Here is a 7209-nt window from a genome sequence, read left to right on the forward strand (position 1 = left end):
GAAGGTGGCTAAAGCTCCGTCCAGCTTTGACGATGGGCAGGGCATGTTGCAAGAATGCCGGACAACTACCCTGCAAAGATGGTGTTCGCCTCAAATCCGGTAGGAACAAGACGAGAACGCAGCGAGCAAGATGGTTAGACCAGGTGGAGCGAGATCTGGCGGAGAGTACTCGGTGTCCGAGGAATTGGAGAGCGGTAGCCATCAACCGAGTTACATGGAGAAACTTTGTTCAACAGGCTTTGTCTTAGGACGGTAAGCCACCTAAGTATGGTTTTATACTAAAAACTCGAAGCAATACTCGCGCGCCGCGGTTTGGCCATGTTGCGAAACATGCTTTTTTCAAAAATGAGTGGCTTTTGATTGGACGATGGAATTAACGCGAATGTCTCGTCTGTTTGTCTATGTTTAGGGTTTGATTCAAGCTTCGAACACTTTCATGGCCAATACTCGAACTATAATATTTTGATGAATATTAGGACGTTTGTCGTGCGACTCAACTTAACTAAGTACAATTATGTACTTGTTACTAAACACTGTCTTTTTAAATCCACCTAGCAGAGTTATTTGACTCTTTCACACAAAAATTCGTGTTTAACCATGCCTAAGTAGTTATAGAATTGCTATTTTCGAATTGCATGTACCGCATCTAAAGCAAGTTCAATTTGTACAGTTTTATTATCAAGACAATCCTAAAAAAAATTGATACAGTGGACTCACGGAAAAGTTAACTCTCTGAAAAGTTGATTGTTCAGAAAAGTTAAGCGAATATTAGCTCTCATGCAACACTCTAAAAAGTTAATTTTTGGCTTAACTTTTCTGAGTTTGATTTTATTGGTAGTCCAAAGCGTTCATTAACACAAGTGTGTTTTCCTTCTACCTTTATTTCTCATTTTTCGGTTTATTATCGCCTTTTCACAACTTCATACAGAGTCTCATCATAACTGGGATTAAATTAAACTCTTGTACCGGACAGTTGTAGCAATAGTTCAATACGGCACATAGTTGCTTCAGGTTTTTTGATAACATACTGTAAAAGCGCAAACTCAGATTGAATTTCAAATGCAAAAGAAGGAACAGTAGGGAATAAAAGTGCGACTATTGTCAAATCGTTGTCGTAGACTTCGGAAAATAAAAAGTAAACTAGAATAACCGACTATTTTAAATTTACTGAAAGAAACTAAGTATTATTTCATAAAGCCCTTGCTGCATATTTTTTCACATTACAACTTCCAGATACTTAAAAATGTGTATTCTATATTTGAGAATATATTTCTCGCTTTTGTTTTTATTATTTTCAATGACTCTTAGGACTGACTACTCAGAAAAGTTAATATTTCGGAAAAGTTAATCGACCCATTCCCCATTCGATTAACTTTTCCAGAGTTCACTGTATTTTGCTAACCAAATGAAAATTTTAGTTTCCAGTATTTTCTAGCGCTTGGTGAGTTCCCACAAGGAGACCTACAAATTAATGCCATACCTCATCGAATAGAGGACATTCTAACGAACACGGTGGTGATTTTATCCAATATTAACGAGCATTTTATTCTGAAGTGTTGGAAGTTTGAAGACTGTTTGAGGGTTGATAATACGGCATATCTTATTTCTAATAGGAAGTTTTTTTCCTGCTTATAATGTTAAGATTAAGATTAGGCAGGTACAAGATTAACTTTTCGTGTTTTCTGCAAGATGTCACCAAAACAAAGCTTCTATGCAACATTGCGTGCGATAGACGATGTTGCACGTAGCATGATACATGGTGTGGAACATTGATGTAAAGAGAAAGAACCATTGCATATTATGTATGTATTTAAGAATAATTTCTTCTTTCAGAATCATCAGCGCTGTAATTAAAATTTAGCCCACTTTAAAGGCGAATATTTGCCCAATCACCTTAGTCCAAATGAACAACGTTTCATATTGGAACAGTTAGGCACCAGCTATCAAACATCGCAAGTCAAATGTGAAAGCCAAGCACAACACTTACCGGCACAAAATAATCTCCTGCAGCAGGCAATTCCGCTAGCTCACGTTATCAACACACTTTTGCACGAGTTAGCACAGCGTTAACACTAGAAATTATCACAAACTGAACCGATTTGAGACACTTTCCGTGAGAAAACACGCAAAAATTCCAGAACGACGCCAAAACACCTGTTGACATCACTCGCACACTCCACACAATTAAAAAACCGTATCGACGGACAGCAGCAGCGCAGCGGCAGCAATCGGAAACGTCAAGAAATCGACGTCGTCGCCAGTGCCTACTGCCTATACTCTGGTGCCAGAGTGCCAGCAGCTGCATGTGTCTTCGTAGTCGTCGTCATTATCATCATCGTCGTCTGCGTCGTCGTCGTCGTTGCAATCACCACCGACGTTCTTGGTCGTCGTGATGCCGCCGCAATCCGTCGCCATACCGAGTAGTGCGTCGTTATGTTGTTATTCTTCTCGCCTCGTCGTCGTCGTTCTGGTCGGAATCTGTAGCAGGCAGCGTATCAGCAGCGCATATACATACATACATACATACATGCTTGCTTGCTTGATGCTTGCTGCTGGCGACCATCGGACCGGACATGTTGGTATGTAGCGACTGGCCGACCGACGCGACAGCGGATGATTCGAGGCTGCATGCTCTTGCTGCCTGGGCCTGGCATTGCGAATGCCATTCGTTTCGTTCATCGACTTGTGGCAGGTAGAGTAGCCTACATGCATTGGTATGCGAAAATGTATTGGTTTGTGCCGCTACCTGCTGTATGTTGTAACCGAGATCATACGTTGCAGCGTCGCATCAACGCGACGTGAATCGCAGTGGGCTGGAATGGAAAGCCGGAATTTGAAGTTCTTTTCTTTGCCTCACGTGCGATACAATAATGACCCGATTTTGTCACCCCCATGATGAATTTAGGGCTGACAAAAACGGGACAGTGACAAAATCGGGTATTTTTTCAATTTTTATTTTTTTGCAGATAACTTAGACCGAACTACATATATTTCATTTTGATCAATTTTAGGACCTTTCGCACTTCCTTCTACCTCTCTGTGGACATTTGTCACCTGTGCTGTGAAGTCCCACAGCCCTAGTAGCACACTTTAGGTCCATTTAGTTGAAGCAACCGGATTAGGACTGAAAATAGTCATAGTTCGGTTACCAAAACTACTTTGTAACAACCGTGCTAGTAGGGAGGTATGAAAACACGCGTTTTTTAATTGCGCCGAAATGGTTGATTATACTGGTTGACTATGTTCAGAGAAATTTCATAGCGTAAAAAGCTCTTTCTTATGGTATGAACGATTCTTTGATTAACCCCCCTAAAAGTAAGATAGAAAATTTATTTTTCAAGTAGTAAGAGAGAGAGCAAAACAATGTTCTACAAAATTTTTGAGAAGATTATTATAAAGAACTTTGCCAAAGAAAGTGACCTTCTAGCTATTACAGTTATGGAGATAAGAAACAACTTTTGTGGAAACTCCACGAAAATCAACACAGTTCTTTTCACAGTGTTTTAACACATTTGACATGTTTGAAAAAGATTTTTAAACTAAGCTTTTGATAAATCAAAAGCGTGACAAAATCGGGTCAAAAACGTGACAAAATCGGGGAGTGACAAAATCGGGTTACCACTTAATTATTATTTGCTTAAAAAACATTTTGAAAAAAAATATAACTGTATTTTATTTCAGATTTCGATTCCTTTAATTTAGACGTACAACTACATCTTTCAGGAAGGGCCTTTCCAAAAAATCGAAAAATGCGAGCGTCACGAAATATGAAAGATTTTGAGCGCTAATAGTTAAGCGGTTTCCAGATCGATTTTAAAATATTTGTGTGCTAATTGATCGGAAAATTTTCTACGCATCTATTCCAATAAAGAAAATTATTAACTTCAAAGTGTGCATTATTGAAAAATTGGAAATAATGAAGCATTGTCCAACTGAAAATCTCCGCTTCATAATTGGTTGCAAAAGACGCCATCATAGTTTTAACTTTAACGTATTTTTTTAAGTGACAAAATCTCCCCTTCCTAATTTTTTTTTTGTATCGATTGGACCAAGACCAATCTGCTATCTGTGCTTGGAAAGTACACCAGAAAGAGTGACAAAGTCTTCTCGTCCCAACCAAATTCCTTACGAACGTGATTAAACTTAGTCCAATTCGCTATGTGCGCGAAACGGTGCTGCCATCTTCCCAAGTTTGTTCTATTTGTGAAGTCTGTGCACAGGTTTGTTAAAGAGTGAAAAGAATAGACAAAACTTTGCACCAAATCTTCACAAATTTTCCATATGGCAGTTCCATGAGAGTACAAGAGATCGATTTGTGCTTACATAGCAAATTTAAAGTACGCCAGAGTGCAAAACCACCCCTCTGCTTCAACCGATGTTGTCGTTTGAACATTTAACCTAGTCTAATTTGATGTCCTGAAAGTAAACAATTTTTATAAAACCACCCCTTTTAACCGAGTTCATCTTTCAACATTGAATTTAGTCCAAATTGATGTCCTGAAAGTGAAACGATATAGAAAAGCGGGCGGTAATCCTTTCCTTTTACTAAATTGCATTCATATAGGTACTGCAAGAATATGTTCGAAACTGTTGTCTTACACGGAAACAGGGCTGAAGGAATATTTGTGCATGTGACGTAACGCAGTAATTCTCAAGGTAGTGACCAGAGTAGTTCCCTACCTACCTATCGTATCCGTCCAACTTTAGTCACCAGCCACCAGCTTGCTAAGTTTCCTGGGGAAGCTGTTTTTGTTCATGGCTTTCCATAACTATTTTCGGTCGTTAGTATCATATGCAGCTTTGAGGTTAACGAATAAATGATGCGTGGGAGCTCTGTGTTCACGGCACTTTTGGAGGATATGCCGCAATGTGAATATTTAATCCATTGTTGATCGTCCTTCAACGTAGCCGGCTTAATAGATTCCCACAAATCTGTTCGCAATTGGTGACAGACGGCGGAAAATTATTTGGGACAGCACTTTGTACACGGCATTGAGAATGGTAATCGCACGATAGTGCGCACAATCCAACTTGTCACCCATCTTGTAGATCGGGTCTTCCACTCCTCAGGGAGCTGTCCCGTATCTCAAATTCTAACAATTAGCCAGTGTAGACAAGTGGCTAGCCATTTTGATAAGCTCTGTTCTGATGCCATCTTTCCCAGCCGATTCACTGCTCTTTAGATGCATGATGGCCTCCTTAACTTCGCCCATCGTTCTGGCTGGCACCTCTTCTCTGTTTGTCGCACCGTCAAAATTGCTTTCCCCGCCGTCATGGCTCTCCACCGGGGCGCCGTTCAGATGTTCACAGAAGTGCTGCTTTCATCTTTCAATCACTGTACGATCGTCCGTCAAAATACTGTCATTCTTATCCCGAAATATTTCAGCTCGCGGAGAAAAGCCTTTGCGGGATCCGTTCACTAGAACATTCGCGTTTCCGCGCGAACGATGTTGTCGCTCCATGGCCGCATAATCCTGCACTTCCTGGCAGCGTTTTTTGTCCCGGAAGGCTTGGGTTCGTAACTCCTCATGGTGTTGGAGGAATTGTGGCGTTTCGTGGAACCAGGCCTTAAGCCGACTGCGGAGACCGAAGCTGCTGGAGATGCCAAGTCCAGTGCGACTATCGGGTTGCTGATCGAAGACAACCAACACGCGCTGATTCGTCCGTCGAAGAACGCGAAAGAAGCCAGCTCCAGAACCATCATCATCAGAAGTTGAGCCTCACGTCAAAGATGTCGTTGTTGAAGCAGAGAGTTGAAGCGACCAACGTTATTCGGAAGGAGATGGCGGAGCACATGTATGCCTTGCAAAAACTGTTCAGCAGGCTTGCACCGAATGCCAGACAAAGGCTGGAGGAAAATTTCATGGTCGCGATGATCTTGAGAAGTCTTCCAAGCTCGTTCAACTCATTCGCCACTGCTCTGAAAACCCGGTCAGATGAGGACCTAACCATGACGCTTGTCTAGCGAAAACTCCAGGACGAACCCGCGAAAAGGCTGGGCTCAGGACGGATTCAATGATGAAAATCGGATAGTGTAGAAAGAAATCACTAATCTACCACTACTGCAAGGATGTATCGCTTGCATTTCCGGCTAACCGGCCACGAGGATCGAGGCGCGAACAAGCCGTGGATCATGGACCGAGAATTTTTCGCGGAGCTACACGAAAACGAAGAGAAACAAATCACACTTACCGATGGGAACCAAGCTATCGTCGAAGAAGAAGGCCCCCACCAGGGTTAGCAAACCGAGATGACCGTGGGTAAGGCGCTCTACACACCTACGCTGGCGATGAACCTTTTGTATGTTCCATCGCTGGTGCAGAAAAATGCAGCGCTTGGCAACCAAATTATAGCAACGCTCAGACAAGCCCTCTGAGGAGGAGGAGGAGGAGGAGGAGGAGGAGGAGGAGGAGGAGGAGGAGGAGGAGGAGGAGGAGGAGGAGGAGGAGGAGGAGGAGGAGGAGGAGGAGGAGGAGGAGGAGGAGGAGGAGGAGGAGGAGGAGGAGGAGGAGGAGGAGGAGGAGGAGGAGGAGGAGGAGGAGGAGGAGGAGGAGGAGGAGGAGGAGGAGGAGGAGGAGGAGGAGGAGGAGGAGGAGGAGGAGGAGGAGGAGGAGGAGGAGGAGGAGGAGGAGGAGGAGGAGGAGGAGGAGGAGGAGGAGGAGGAGGAGGAGGAGGAGGAGGAGGAGGAGGAGGAGGAGGAGGAGGAGGAGGAGGAGGAGGAGGAGGAGGAGGAGGAGGAGGAGGAGGAGGAGGAGGAGGAGGAGGAGGAGGAGGAGGAGGAGGAGGAGGAGGAGGAGGAGGAGGAGGGGCTTCCAGCTCGCCCTCGTCTGGCAACACAGCTTTGAGTGAATGCGTGTAGCTAACGGCGATGTCTGGCTGCTTCAGACGCGCGAGATTTAAACGCAACGGGTGTCAGTACCGAATGTTGTTTACAACAGAGAGTTTTGGACGTCAATGATGTGTGAGAAGCGCCGACAGTCGATCAAAACGTAGTCGATCTGTCATTCTGTTTGATTTGGTGACCTCCAGATGTACAAGTGTAGTAATCTATGCTAAGAGAGGTATTACCTACGGCCATGTTCTTGGAGGTGGCAAAGTCGATAAATCTTAGGCCCATTTCATTGGTCCGCGGGTGTACGCTGAATCCCCCAACAACTGTTTTGTATTTCTCCGCCTGGCCGACTTGAGCGTTGAAATCCCCGATGACGA

At 43.7% G+C, this 7209-nt stretch overlaps 1 protein-coding gene across 1 annotated transcript in view; it reads right to left on the minus strand.

The window, feature by feature from the left end:
* LOC128735089 (uncharacterized) overlaps positions 1-2158 on the minus strand; it is a 94483-nt gene extending 92325 nt beyond the window's left edge. Inside the window, exon 1 of the mRNA XM_053829574.1 lies at positions 1988-2158. The gene's annotated coding sequence lies outside the window, so the exon portion shown is untranslated. The remainder of the gene's footprint in view (positions 1-1987) is intronic.
* Between the last annotated feature and the right edge of the window lie 5051 nt (positions 2159-7209).

Source organism: Sabethes cyaneus, chromosome 2 (genome assembly GCF_943734655.1).
Source record: "Sabethes cyaneus chromosome 2, idSabCyanKW18_F2, whole genome shotgun sequence".
NCBI lineage: Eukaryota > Metazoa > Arthropoda > Insecta > Diptera > Culicidae > Sabethes > Sabethes cyaneus.